Source organism: Mus musculus, chromosome X (genome assembly GCF_000001635.26).
Source record: "Mus musculus strain C57BL/6J chromosome X, GRCm38.p6 C57BL/6J".
NCBI classification, from domain to species: domain Eukaryota; kingdom Metazoa; phylum Chordata; class Mammalia; order Rodentia; family Muridae; genus Mus; species Mus musculus.
In genome coordinates, this window is record NC_000086.7 from 113,222,874 (window position 1) to 113,238,425 (window position 15,552).

The window sequence follows — 15,552 nt, forward strand, 5'->3', positions numbered from 1 at the left end:
AATTGTGAGGGTTATTTCTCAAGACAGTTTCTAAGAGCCCCTAACAATAGCACATTTGCATAGCGGGTTCCAGCAATGGTCAGGGTAGGTCAGGGTGACTTTCTTTGAATGAACACCCCTTGAACCCAGGAAGCAGGTGACTGGAGGAATGTTGCTATCTGTTTTATGATTAGCATACCTTGGAGCATTGAGTCATAGAGGTCACATTCTCAAGCCTGGGCCTAAATGCCTAGAATTTTGCTTTTACGTTATATTTTTTCATTCTTACAGACAGAAACTTGGTATACTGAGATACCGATTGATGCTATAGTATATGAAAGTATTCTACACAAAGTGACATAGTAAAAAGTGTGAATACAACCGGGCATGGTGGCACACGCCTTTAATCCCAGCACTTGGCATGTAGAGGCAGGCGAATTTCTGAGTTCGAGGCCAGCCTGGTCTACAGAGTGAGTTCCAGAACAGCCAAAAATCCTGTCTTGAAAAAAAGAAAGAAAGAAAGAAAGGAAGGAAGGAAGGAAGGAAGGAAGGAAGGAAGAAAGAAAGAAAGAAAGAAAGAAAGAAAGAAAGAAAGAAAGAGAGAAAGAAAGAGTGAATACATATGAATATGTGATTTCAGACTTCTCGAAACCTATGAAAGAATAGTTTTATAGTGATTCTGAAAAAGTATAACATAAAATCGAAATTCTAGACCGTCTATTATCATTTATCTTTGGGCATTTTTATGTATTTGCTCTGATTCCTTAGATAATCTAATGTACATTAAAATGATCTGTTTCACCTCCAATTATTTTTGTGGTTTCTGTAGCTTCTATTATTGGTTTCTAGCTTTATTGCATCATTTTGTGATTAAAAAACAATAATTTTTCTCCTTTTTAAATTTGTTGACACTTGAGTCTTCTGAGGTCATCAGTTTTGAGATGGTTACACCTACTGCTGAGAAAAATGTCTGTCTGTTGAATGCAATATTCTGTATATATTTGTTAATTCCTATACATCCATAGTACATTTTTGCTCTGAAGATTTTTTTTTATTTTTTAAATTTTAGATTATCTAAATAAATTTGAGAGTGGAGTATTGAAGTTCCCCACTATTATTATGTCAGGGCCTATGTGTTCTTTTATGTCTTTTACAGTTTATTTTATAAAATTAGAGGCTCCAATAATTGGTGCTTAAAGGTTACACACACACACACACACACACACACACACACACAAATTAGTGAGTAGTGTCTGGGGTTTATCTCTTCTAACTCCTTTTAGTTTGAAGTTGCTTTTGTCTGATAGAAGGATTGCTACATTAGCATGTTTACATTTTCTGTTTGTTTGGCAGTCTGTTTTTTTTAAATCCTTTAATATTATAATATTGGATATCTTTAAGTTTTTGTATTTTTAGAGAGAACATAGAGTCGGTTCATACTTTTTTTCTTCCAGAAATATTTTAATAAAAATTGACCTTTTTCCAAGAAACACCACTGCATGTCCATCAGTAAAAATGAACCATAACAAAATAGAAAATTTACCATATGGCTATGATTTAAAGAAAAAAAAATGCAGACCCTAGAGCACGTTAGCCAAGTCCGATATTCAACCAATTTTTTTCTTCTCTCCCACCAGGAACCCTGACAGACAGCAGAGTAGAGCATGGCACACCAAGCCACTGAGGCCACAGGCCTCACAGAAGCACCTTCCTCAACAGCATCCCAGTTTGAGGCATGGTTTTAGGATAAAGCAGAACAATGTTAACATGACACATACATGTGGTCAAAAAAAAAAAAAACCTACAGTTACTCCACATACTCTGAAAACAAATTTAGAATGTTTATTACTTTTCTTTAAACAATTGAGAACCAGAATCAAAAATAAATAGAAGGCACAGTTTTGCTTGGTTTTGTTATCAGATTTGGGGGTTTGTTTTGTTGTGGAAATTTTTTGTCCTTTTTTCTCTATTTCCCTTATTTTATCTTAATTTTTACAAATTCAAATAAAACATGAAAAACTCTACCTCAAAAACAAATAAGCAAGCAAGCAAGCAAACAAACAAACAAAACAGTTCAACAAAAGTCCTTACTTGTGTTCTAGACACTGACAGGCTACATCACAGTTTAAAATCCAATGGTGAAAATGGAGGTTTAGAGTTGTTTTGTAGTCACATGTCAAAAGAACAAAGTTCTTGAGACACCTTTTATTCAGTTAGCCACACCAGCAGGGACCCAGTGGTAGTTGCCAAAAGGCAATTTTTCCACACCAGAAAGGAGTTGTGGCTTGATTTTTCCTGCTTCCAAAAATGTTTATCAAATCCTGTGTCTCACAACAAATGAAATGTCCGCTGTCAGTGAAATGGAGATGCTCGCCTCTGGGAAATGGCCATGAAACTCCAGCCTGTTTATGCAGCGTGATCAGGAAGGCCAGTCTTTCCTCTTCTTCTTTACAGATCTCTTCCTCCGAAACTATCATTCCAGAAAGCTGGAAATGAGGGGCTAAAAGGTGAAGGGAGGAAAGGGGGTTGGGAACATTCACCATGAACACAAGTCAAATTAATATTGTACAAACTCAAACAGTTTATAATGGTCTGTTCAGAGACTCCAAAGGCTGGTTGAAGGAATTCACCACTCTGCAGGAGCCGAGGTATATGCGGTGTGGAGATTTGGCCCAAGCAATTCACTGCCTTTCAGTTGTAATCCCTGTGCCCACGTCAAAGCCTGGTTTCTGCACCATGCCTCCAAGGGGAGGCCTTTCATCTCAAAGCTCAGTGCACTTTGGGGGCCTCCGGGTCCTCAAAGGTGGTTATTTCTGTGGTCACTTTTCCTGGCAGCTCAGTCTTCTTCTCTTACACATACAGAAAGGACCACATCTTGGATCATGATGGGTCTATTACTAAGCACCTTCTGAATAGGTTGACACAACTAATCTGAAATTGGGTAACTTCCCACCACTGTTGATGCACAGCTCTACCACATTCCCATAATTTTGAGGGGAAAAATCCTTCAGTTCCTCTTGTGGATTGCCCTGGAGCTAATTATATTTGATGTTAATTCCATTCTCCAGAGAGAATGGCTGTGTACAAGGAATGAGTCAGCACTTAGGTGATTTCCTGTAAACCTCTTCCCACCTTTATTTGTAAAATAAAGGAGAGCTGATGATTGGGCAGATAAAAGGGAAGGTGGAGTGGAAGGTGGGGAGAGAAGAAGGAGAAAATGGAAGAGGGAGAGGACACAAAGGAGGAGGAAGAAGAAGAAAAGCAGAGCAGAAGCCCATGGCCTGGAGAAACAGCAAGTTCTAAGGGGTCTCATTGATGTGGAAGATGGTAGTGTAGTGGTAGATCTGCCCAATCTAGGAGCATAACATGTATTCATATTAACTGAGTCATGTTTTCATTGCCAGGCCTTATTTGGGTTGGAGATTTACAGCAACAAGTTCCAACTTGTCAACCTCATGTGGCAGGTTCCCGATGAAAAGCTGGCGACTGTCAGGGTGCCTCCCCATCCTTAGAGGTTCCTAGTTCACCAGCCTCACAGATTGGCCAGGGTCCTCTCTGAGAATGGATATTGATCGCTTTCTCTCAAACTCTGATATCTCTGATGCCTTTGTGGTGGAATCTAAGAGTCAGGCTTAGAGTCTGGACAGGGCTTTGATGGTGGAACTTTGATTACATGAGATGGTATCCCCTCACTGGACAGCCCCACTGGGAGGAAGTCAGATGCCCAAGAAAATAACCCTAAGTCCTCCTGTGCTGGGGCCACGTCTGTCAGGGCAAGGGTAGCCCTCTTCTGCATGTCCTCAGGAGCAGGTTCCTCCAATGCTGGCTCAGTTTTGTCCTCTCAGGTGTCAGGCACAGGTTCCAGCTCTGACTCTGGCTCAGGCTCTGGTTCTGATACTACAACAGGCTCCTCTAAATGCTCCTCCAAGTCATTGCTGACAGTCTGACCATAGAGAGTTCCAGAGTCATCAGACATCACCTCTGGTGTCTGCTCTCTTTCTTCAGGTTCCTCTACTACTTCCTCGGATTCCTCTTGAGGATCTGTGACAAAGCCACCAAAGGCCTCATCTTGGTATCTGAAGATGTCGTTGTGAACATAGAATGTGTTGGCAACAGAGCCCTCAGGTGCAAGGACAAAGTTCTTCATGAACCTCCGCAGAGCCTGGTTGTTGTTGGACCATAGCCCCATCACTTGGAACACCACCCTGCCATTCAGAGTTGTGTGAGCATCCACAAGGCAGATCTTGGTGTAGCAGTTGGTGAAGTTTTGTGACATCACTTTCCTGTGGATTTCTTTCTGCCTGTAGACTGCTGCTGGCTTCCCATTGGAATCCAAGCCCTTGTGTGCATAGGAAGAGTTCATTCCATAAAATCTGTGCAGTGTGTCTGGGGCCTGGTTCAGCAGGGTGTAGCACTGCCACACAGACTCCCCTCAGACCAGCAGGGGACTAGGCTTCTCCATAGCGATCTCTTTGGTAGAGTCAACCTACTGAGCTGAGCAGGAGGACAGGGCTGCTGCGTGGGAGGAGGTGGAGGCTTCCTTTGCGTGATGGTTCATACTTCTTTTAAAAAATAATTTTATGTATATATGTATTTATTTATTTATTTACTTATTGGATCTTTTGTTTATTTACATTTCAAATGTTATTCCCATTCCTGTTTTCCCCTCCAGAACCCCCCTATTCCATCTCCCCTCCCCTGCTTCTATGAGGGTGCTACCCTACCCAACCAACAAATCCCCCCTACTCCTTGCTCCTACATTGGGGCAACGAGCCTTCCCCTGACCAAAGGCCTCTCCTCCCATTATACCAGATAAGGCCATCCTCTGCTACATATGCAGCTGGAGCCATGGGTCCCTCCATGTGTACTCTTTGGTTGGTGGTTTATTCCCTGGGAGCTGCAAGGGTGGGGCGCTGGGGGGGGGGTCTGGTTGATTGATACTGTTGCTCTTCCTGTTCCTTCAGTCCTTCCCCTAACTCCTCCATTGGGTCCCTCTGCTCAGTCTGATGAATGGCTGTGAGCATCTGCCTCTGTATTTGTCAGGCTCTGGCAGAGCCTCTCAGGAGACAGCTATATCAGACTCCTGTCAGCACGCACTTGTTGGCATCCACAATTGTGTCTGGGTTTGGTAACTGTATATGGGGTGGATCCCCCTGTGGGGCAGTCTCTGGATTCATACTTTTTTTTATTACATATTTTCCTCAATTACATTTCCAATGCTATCCCAAAAGTCCCACACACACCCCCCCCCACTCCCCTACCCACACTTTCCCATTTTTTTGGCCCTGGCGTTGCCCTGTACTGGGGCATATAAAGTTTGCCTGACCAATGGGCCTCTCTTTCCATTGATGGCCGACTAGGCCATCTTTTGATACATACTCAGCTAGAGTCAAGAGCTCTGGGGTACTGGTTAGTTCATACTGTTGTTTCACTTATAGGGTTGCATATCTCTTTAGCTCCTTGGATACTTTCTCTAGCTCCTCCATTGGGGGCCCTGTGATCCAGCCAATAGTTGACTGTGAGAATCCACTTCTGTGTTTGCTAGGCCCCGGCCTAGTCTCACAAGGGACAGCTATATCACGGTCCTTGTAACAAAGGCTTGCTAGTGTATGCCATGGTGTCAGCGTTTGGAGGCTAATTATGGGATGGATCCCTGGATACGGCAGTCTCTAGATGGTCTATCCTTTTGTCTCAGCTCGAAACTTTGTCTCTGTAACTCCTTCCATGGGTGATTGTTTCCAATTCTAAGAAGGAGCAAAGTGTCCACACTTTGATCTTCCTTCTTCTTCAGTTTCATGTGTTTTGCATCTTGTACCGTATATCTCGCTACACTAAGTGTCTGGGCTAATATCCACTTATCAGTGAGTACATTTCATTTGAGTTCTTTTGTGATTGGGTTACCTCACTCAGGATGATGCCCTCCGGGTCCATCCATTTGCCTAGGAATTTCCTAAATTCATTCTTTTTAATAGCTGAGTAGTACTCCATTGTGTAAATGTAACACATTTTTTGTATCCATTCCTCTGTTGAGGGGCATCTGGGTTCTTTACAGCTTCTGGCTATTATAAATAAGGCTGCTATGAACATAGTGGAGCATGTGTCCTTCTTACCGGTTGGGACATCTTCTGGATATATGCCCAGGAGAGGTATTGCGGGATCCTCCGGTAGTACTATGTCCAATTTTCTGAGGAACCGCTAGACTGATTTCCAGAGTGGTTGTACAAGCTTGCAATCCCACCAACAATGGAGGAGTGTTCCTCTTTCTCCACATCCTCGCCAGCATCTGCTGTCACCTGAATTTTTGATCTTAGCCATTCTGACTTGTGTGAGATGGAATCTCAGGGTTGTTTTGATTTGCATTTCTCTGATGATTAAGGATGTTGAACATTTTTTTCAGGTGTTTCTCAGCCTTTCGGTATTCCTCAGGTGAGAATTCTTTGTTCAGCTCTGAGCCCCATCTTTTAAGGGGGTTATTTAATTTTCTGGAGTCCACCCTCTTGAGTTCTTTATATATATTGGATATTAGTCCCCTATCTGATTTAAGATAGGTAAAGATCCTTTCCCAATCTGTTGGTGGTCTTTTTGTCTTATTGACGGTGTCTTTTGCCTTGCAGAAGCTTTGCAGTCTCATGAGGTCCCATTTGTCAATCCTCGATCTTAAAGCACAAGCCATTGCTGTTCTATTCAGGAATCTTTTCCCTGTGCCCATATCTTTGAGACTTTTCCCCACTTTCTCCTCTATAAGTTTCAGTGTCTCTGGTTTTATATGAAGTTCCTTGATCCACTTAGATTTGATCTTAGTACAAGAAGAGAGGAATGGGTCGATTAGAATTCTTCTACATGATAAAAACCAGTTATGCCAGCACCATTTGTTGAAAATGCTGTCTTTCTTCCACTGGATGGTTTTAGCTCCCTTGTCGAAGATCAAGTGACCATAGGTGTGTGTTCATTTCTGGGTCTTCAATTCTATTCCATTGGTCTACTTGTCTGTCTCTATACCAGTACCATGCAGTTTTTATAACAATTGCTCTGTAGTAAAGCTTTAGGTCAGGCATGGTGATTCCACCAGAGGTACTTTTATCCTTGAGAAGAGCTTTTGCTAGGTTTTGCTAGGTTTGCTAGGTTTTTTGTTATTCCAGATGAATTTGCAGATTGCTCTTTCTAATTCGTTGAAGAATTGAGTTGGAATTTTAATGGGGATTGCATTGAATCTGTAGATTGCTTTTGGCAAGATAGCCATTTTTACAATGTTGATCCTGCCAATCCATTAGCATGGGAAATCTTTCCATCTTCTGAGATCTTCTTTAATTTCTTTCTTCAGGGACTTGAAGTATTTATCATACAGATCTTTGACTTCCTTAGTTAGAGTCACACCAAGATATTTTATATTATTTGTGACTATTGAGAAGGGTGTTGTTTCCCTAATTTCTTTCTCAGCCTGTTTATTCTTTCTGTAGAGAAAGGCCATTGACTTGTTTGAGTTAATTTTATATCCAGCTACTTCACCGAAGCTGTTTATCAGGTTTAGGAGTTCTCTGGTGGAATTTTTAGGGTCACTTATATATACTATCATATCATCTGCAAAAAGTGATATTTTGACTTCATCTTTTCCAATTTGTATCGCCTTGATCTCCTTTTGTTGTCGAATTGCTCTGGCTAGGACTTCAAGTACTGTGTTGAAGAGGTAGGGAGAAAGTGGGCAGCCTTGTCTAGTCCCTGATTTTAGTGGGATTGCTTCAAGCTTCTCACCATTTACTTTGATGTTGGCTACGGGTTTGCTGTAGATTGCTTTTATCATGTTTAGGTATGGGCCTTGAATTCCTGATCTTTCCAAGACTTTTATCATGAATGGGTGTTGGATGTTGTCGAATGCTTTTTCCAATCTAATGAGATGATCATGTGGATGTTGTCTTTGAGTTTGTTTATATAATGGATTACATTGATGGATTTTCGTATATTAAACCATCCCTGCATCCCTGGAATAAAACCTTCTTGGTCAGGATGGATGATTGCTTTAATGTGTTCTTGGATTCAGTTAGCAAGAATTTTGTTGAGTATTTTTGTATCGATATTCATAAGGGAAATTGGTCTGAAGTTCTCTATCTTTGTTGGATCTTTCTGTGGTTTAGGTATCAGAGTAATTGTGGCTTCATAGAATGAGTTGGGTAGACTTCCCTCTACTTTTATTTTGTGGAATAGTTTGTGTAGAACTGGGATTAGATCTTCTTTGAAGGTCTGGTAGAACTCTGCACTAAACCCATCTGGTCCTGGGCTTTTTTTGGCTGGGAGACTATTAATGACTGCTTCTATTTCTTTAGGAGATATGGGACTTTTTAGATCGTTAACTTGATCCTGATTTAACTTTGGTACCTGCTATCTGTCTAGAAATTTGTCCATTTCTACAGGTTTTCCAGTTTTGTTGAGTATAGCCTATTGTAGAAGGGTCTGATGGTATGTTGGATTTCTTCAGCATCAGTTCTTATGTCTCCCTTTTCATTTTTGGTTTTGTTAATTATAATGTTGTCCCTGTGCCCTCTAGTGAGTCTAGCTAAGGGTTTATCTATCATGTTGATTTTCTCAAAGAACCAACTCCTTGTTTGGTTTATTCTTTGAATAGTTCTTCTTGTTTCCACTTGGTTGATTTCACCCCTGAGTTTGATCATTTCCTGCTGTCTACTCCTCTTGGGTGAATTTGCTTCCTTTTTTTCTAGAGCTTTTAGATGTGTTGACAAGCTGCTAGTATGTGCTCTCTCCTGTTTATTCTTGGAGGCACTCAGAGCTATGAGTTTCCCTCTTAGAAATGCTTTCATTGTGTCCCATAGGTTTGGGTATTTTGTGGCTTCATTTTCATTAAACTCTAAAATGTCTTTAATTTCTTTCTTTATTCCTTCCTTGACCAAGGTATCATTGAGAAGAGTGTTGTTCAGTTTCCACGTGAATGTTGGCTTTCCATTATTTATGTTATTATTGAAGATCAGTCTTAGGCCATGGTGGTCTGATAGGATACATGGGACAATTTCAATATTTTTGTATCTGTTGAGGCCTGTTTTGTGACCAATTATATGGTCAATTTTGGAGAAGGTCCCATGAGGTGCTGAGAAGAATTTATATTTTTTTTTTGTTTTAGGATAAAATGTTCTGTAGATATCTCTCAGGTCCATTTGTTTCATAACTTCTGTTAGTTTCACTGTGTCCCTGTTTAGTTTCTGTTTCCACGATCTGTGATCTGTCCATTGATGAAAGTGGTGTGTTGAAGTCTCCCACTATTATTGTGTGAGGTGCAATGTGTCCTTTGAGCTTTACTAAAGTGTCTTTAATGAATGTGGCTGCCCTTGCATTTGGAGCGTAGATATTCAGAATTGAGAGTTCCTCTTGGAGGATTTTACCTTTGATGAGTATGAAGTGTCCCTCCTTGTCTTTTTGATAACTTTGGGTTGGAAGTCGATTTTATCCGATATTAGAATGGCTACTCCAGCTTGTTTCTTCAGACCATTTTCTTGGAAAATTGTTTTCCAGCCTTTCACTCTGAGGTAGTGTCTGTCTTTTTCCCTGAGATGGGTTTCCTGTAAGCAGCAGAATGTTGGGTCCTGTTTGTTTAGCCAGTCTGTTAGTCTATGCCTTTTTAATGGGGAATTGAGTCCATTGATATTGAGAGATATTAAGGAAAAGTAATTGTTGCTTCCTTTCATTTTTGTTGTTGCAGTTGGCATTGCATAAAAGCAGTAAGGGAGAAAGGTCAAGTAACATATAAAGGCAGACCTATCATAATTACACGAGACTTTTCACCAGAGACTATGAAAGCCAGAAGAGCCTGGACAGATGTTATACAGACACTAAGAGAACACAAATGCCAGCCCAGGCTACTATACCCAGCCAAACTCTCAATTTCAATAGATGGAGAAACCAAAGTATTCCACGACAAAACCAAATTCACACATTATCTTTCCATGAATCCAGCCCTTCAAAGGATAATAACAGAAAAAAGCCAATACAAGGAAGGGAACCTCGCCCTAGAAAAAACAAGAAAGTAATCCCTCAACAAACCAAAAAGAAGACAGCCACAAGAACAGAATGCCAACTTTAACAACAAAAATAAAAGGAAGCAACAATTACTTTTCCTTAATATCTCTTAATATCAATGGACTCTATTCCCCAATAAAAAGACATAGACTAACAGACTGGCTACACAAACAGGATCCAACATTCTGCTGCTTACAGGAAACCCATCTCAGGGAAAAAGACAGACACTACCTCAGAGTGAAAGGCTGGAAAACAATTTTCCAAGCAAATGGTCTGAAGAAACAAGCTGGAGTAGCCATTCAATATCTAACAAAATCGACTTCCAACCCAAAGTTATAAAAAAAGACAAGGAGGGACACTTCATACTCATCAAAGGCAAAATCCTCCAAGAGGAACTCTCAATTCTGAATATCTACGCTCCAAATGCAAGGGCAGCCACATTCATTAAAGACACTTTAGTAAAGCTCAAAGGACACATTGCACCTCACACAATAATAGTGGGAGACTTCAACACACCACTTTCATCAATGGACAGATCATGGAAACAGAAACTAAACAAGGACATAGTGAAACTAACAGAAGTTATGAAACAAATGGACTTAACAGATATCTACAGAAAATTTTATCCTAAAACAAAAAGATTTACCTTCTTCTCAGCACCTCATGGGACCTTCTCCAAAATTGACCATATAATTGGTCACAAAACAGGCCTCAACAGACACAAAAATATTGAAATTATCCCATGCATTCTATCAGATCACCATGGACTAAGGCTGATGTTCAATAACAACATAAATAATGGAAAGGCAACATTCACGTGGAAATTGAACAACACTCTTCTCAATGATACCTTGGTCAAGGAAGGAATAAAGAAAGAAATTAAAGACATTTTAGAGTTTAATGAAAATGAAGCCAAAACATACCCAAACACTTATGAGACACAATGAATGCATTTCTAAGAGGGAAACTCATAGCTCTGAGTGTCTCCAAAAAGAAACTAGAGAGAGCACACACTAGCCACTTAACAACACACTTAAAAGCTCTAGAAAAAAAGGAAGAAAATTCACCCAAGAGGAGTAGACAGCAGGAAATAATCAAACTCAGCGGCGAAATCAACCAAGTGGAAACAAGAAGAACTATTCAAAGAATCAACCAAATGAGGAGCTGGTTCTTTGAGAAAATCAAGAAGATAGATAAACCCTTAGCTAGACACAGGGACAGCATCTTAATTAACAAAATCAGTAATGAAAAGGAAGACATAACAACAGATCCTGAAGAAATCCAAAACACCATCACATCCTTCTACAAAAGGCTATACTCAATAAACCTGGAAAACCTGGACGAAATGGACAAATTTCTAGACAGATAGCAGGTACCAAAGTTAAATCAGGATCCAGTTAACGATCTAAACAGTCCCATATCCCCTAAAGATATAGAAGCAGTCATTAATAGTCTCCCAGCCAAAAAAAGCCCAGGACCAGATGGGTTTAGTGCAGAGTTTTACCAGATCTTCAAAGAAAATCTAATTCCAGTTCTGCACAAACTATTCCACAAAATAAAAGCAGAAGGTACTTTACCCAACTCATTCTATGAAGCCACAATTACTCTGATACCTAAACCACAGAAAGATCCAACAAAGATAGAGAACCAAATACCAATTTCCCTTTTGAATATCGATACAAAAATACTCAATAAAATTCTCGCTAACTGAATCCAAGAACACATTAAAACAATCATCCATCCTGACCAAGTAGGTTTTATTCCAGGGGATGTAGGGAAGGTTTAATATACGGAAATCCATCAACGTAATCCATTATATAAACAAACTCAAAGACAAAAACCACATGATCATCTCCGTAGATGCGGAAAAAGCATTCAACAAGATCCAACACCCATTCATGATAAAAGTCTTGGAAAGATCAGGAATTCAAGGCTCATACCTAACCATGATAAAGGCAATCTACAGCAAACCAGTAGCCAACATCAAAGTAAATGGTGAGAAGCTTGAAGCAATCCCACTAAAATCAGGGACTAGACAAGGCTGCCCACTATTTCCCTACCTATTCAACATTGTACTTGAAGTCCTAGCCAGAGCAATTCGACAACAAAAGGAGATCAAGGGTATATAAATTGGAAAAGAAGAGTCAAAATATCACTTTTTGCAGATGACATGATAGTATATATAACTGACCCTAAAAAGAGGCCCATTGTACTTGCAAACTTTATATGCCCCAGTACAGGGGAATGCCAGGACCAAAAAGGGGGAGTGTGTGGGTAGGGGATTGGGGGGGTGGGTATGAGGGACCTTTGGTATAGCATTGAAAATGTAAAGGAGGAAAATACCTAATAAAAAAAAAATTCCACCAGAGAAGTCCTAAACCTGATAAACAGCTTCGGTGAATAAGCTGGATATACAATTAACTCAAACAAGTCAATGGCCTTTCTCTACACAAAGGATAAACAGGCTGAGAAAGAAATTAGGGAAACAACACCCTTCTCAATAGTCACAAATATTATAAAATATCTCGGCGTGACTCTAACTAAGGAAGTCAAATATCTGTATGATAAGAACTTCAAGTCTCTGAATAAAAAAATTAAAGAAGATCTCAGAAGATGGAAAGATCTCCCATGCTCATGGATTGGCATGATCAACATTGTAAAAATGGCTATCTTGCCAAAAGCAATCTACAGATTCAATGCAATCCCCATCAAAATTCCAACTCAATCCTTCAACGAATTAGAAAGAGCAATCTGCAAAATCATCTGGAATAACAAAAAACCTAGTATAGCAAAAACTCTTCTCAAGGATAAAAGAACCTCTGGTAGAATCACCATGCCTAACCTAAAGCTTTACTACAGAGCAATTGTGATAAAAACTGCATGGTACTGGTATAGTGACAGACAAGTAGACCAATGGAATAGAATTGAAGACCCAGAAATGAACCCACACACCTATGGTCACATGATCTTCGACAAGGGTGCTAAAATCATCCAGTGGATGAAAGACTGCATTTTCAACAAATGGTGCTGGCACAACTGGTGGTTATTATGTAGAAGAATGTGAATTGCTTCATTCCTATCTCCTTGTACTAAGGCCAAATCTAAGTTTATCAAGGAACTCAGCATAAAACCAGAGACACTGAAACTTATAGAGGAGAAAGTGGGGAAAAGCCTCGAAGATATGGACACATGGGAAAAATTCCTGAATAGAACAGCAATGTTTTGTGCTGTATGATCGATTATTGACAAATGGGACCTCATGAAACTGCAACACTTCTGTAAGGCAAAAGACACTGTCAATAAGACAAAAAGGCCACCAGGAGATTGGGAAAGGATCTTTACCTATCCTAAATCAGATAGGGGACTAATAGCCAATATATATAAAGAACTCAGGAAGGTGGACTCCAGAAAATCAAATGACCCCATTAAAAAATGGGGCTCAGAGGTAAACAAAGAATTCTCACCTGAGGAATACCAAATGGCTGAGAAGCACCTGAAAAAATGTTCAACATCCTTAATCATCAGAGAAATGCAAATCAAAACAACCCCGAGATTCCATCTCACACCAGTCAGAATGGCTAAGATGAAAAATTCAGGTGACAGCAGATGCTGGCGAGGATGTGGAGAAAGAGGAACACTCCTCCATTGTTGGTGGGATTGCAAGCTTGTACAATCACTCTGGAAATCAGTCTGGCGGTTCCTCAGAAAATTGGACATAGTACTACCAGAGAATCCAGCAATACCTCTCCTGGGTATATATCCAGAAGATGTTCCAACTGGTAAGAAGCACACATGCTCCACTATGTTTATATTAGCCTTATTTATAATAGCCAGAAGCTGGAAAGAACCCAGATGCCTCTCAACAGAGGAATGGATACAGAAAATGTGGTACATTTACACAATGGAGTACTACTCAGCTATTTAAAAGAATGAATTTATGAAATTCCTAGGCAAATGTTTGGACCTGGAGGGCACCATCCTGAGTTAGGTAACCCAATCACAAAAGAACTCAAAAGATATGTACTCACTGATAAGTGGATATTAGCCCAGAAACTTAGCAAACCCGAAATATAAGATACAATTTCTAAAACTCAGGAAAATAAAGATGAACAAATACCAAAGTGTGGACAATTTGCCCCTTCTTAGAATTGGGAACAAAACACCCATGGAAGGAGTTACAGAGACAAAGTTTGGAGCTGAGACAAAAGGATGGACCACCTAGACATTGCCATATCCAAGGATCCATCCCATAATCAGCCTCCAAACGATGACACCATTGCATACAGTAGCAAGAGTTTGTTGAAAGGACCCAGATATAGCTGTCTCTTGTGAGACAAGGCCGGGGTCTAGCAAGCACAGAAGTGGATGCTCACAGTCAGCTATTGGATGGATCATGGGGCCCCCAATGGAGGAGCTAGAGAAAGTATCCAAGGAGCTAAAGAGATCTGCAACCCTGTAGGTGCAACAACATTATGAACTAACCAGTACCCCGGAGCTCTTGACTCTAGCTGCATATGTATCAGAAGATGGCCTAGTCGGCCATCACTGCAAAGAGAGGTCCATTGGACATGCAAACTTTATATGTCCCAGTACGGGGAACGCCAGGACCAAAAAGGGGGAGTGGGTGGGTAGGGGAGTGGGGGGAGGGAGGGTATGGGGGACTTTTGGGATAGCATTGGAAATGTATTTGAGGAAAATACCTAATAAAAATATTAAAAAAAATAGAAGATAAAAATTGAAGATGTTGAAAGGGAAAACTATAGGAGATAACAGACATTATATATGCTCCTGGATTAGTATAATTAACATTCTAAACTGACTACAGTACCAAAATTTATTTACATATTTTATGCAGTATCTATCTAGGTTCCTTTATCACATTTCACAGATTTAGAAGAAGTAATACAGGCATTCAATTGGAACAAGGAAAAACCAAGAATGGTCAAAGCAACTGTCATGAGTAAGAGCACTGTGGGGAGAATTTCAGTGCCCTACCTAAAATTATACTACAGGCCTATAACTATAAGCAGAGCCTGGTACTGGCATAAGACAGACAAGACAATCAATGAAATAGAATTGAAGACACAAAAATAAAAAGGCTGTGCTCACTTAATTTTTGACAAAGGAAGTGAAAATATACATTGGATAAAAGATAACTTATTCAACAAATGGTGCTGGTAAAACTGGATTTTTACCTTCAGAAGAATAAAATTAGATTCTTACCTTTAATTTTGTACAAAAATCAATTCAAAATGGATCAAAGACCTCAGTGTAAAGCTTGAAACACTGCTATCTCTAGAAGAAAACAGGAGATAGCTTCAAGATACCAGAATAGCTAAGGTTTTTTTTTTTTTTAAATAGAACACCAAAAGTACACAAATTTTTCTTAAGTACCTATAGAAGGGACTACATGAAAATAAAAAAATGTTTCTCTATAACAAAGAGTAGAGTATAAAGAGAGGCCCCCAAAATTAAAAAAAAAATCTTTATTAACTATACTTTATCAGACAAGGAACTAATATCTACAGTTTACAAAGAATTTCAGAAATTAAA

General features: G+C 39.9%; 1 pseudogene; it reads right to left on the reverse strand.

Annotated features, from left to right (window-relative positions):
• Nucleotides 3,414-4,447, reverse strand: Gm7405 (predicted gene 7405; annotated as a pseudogene).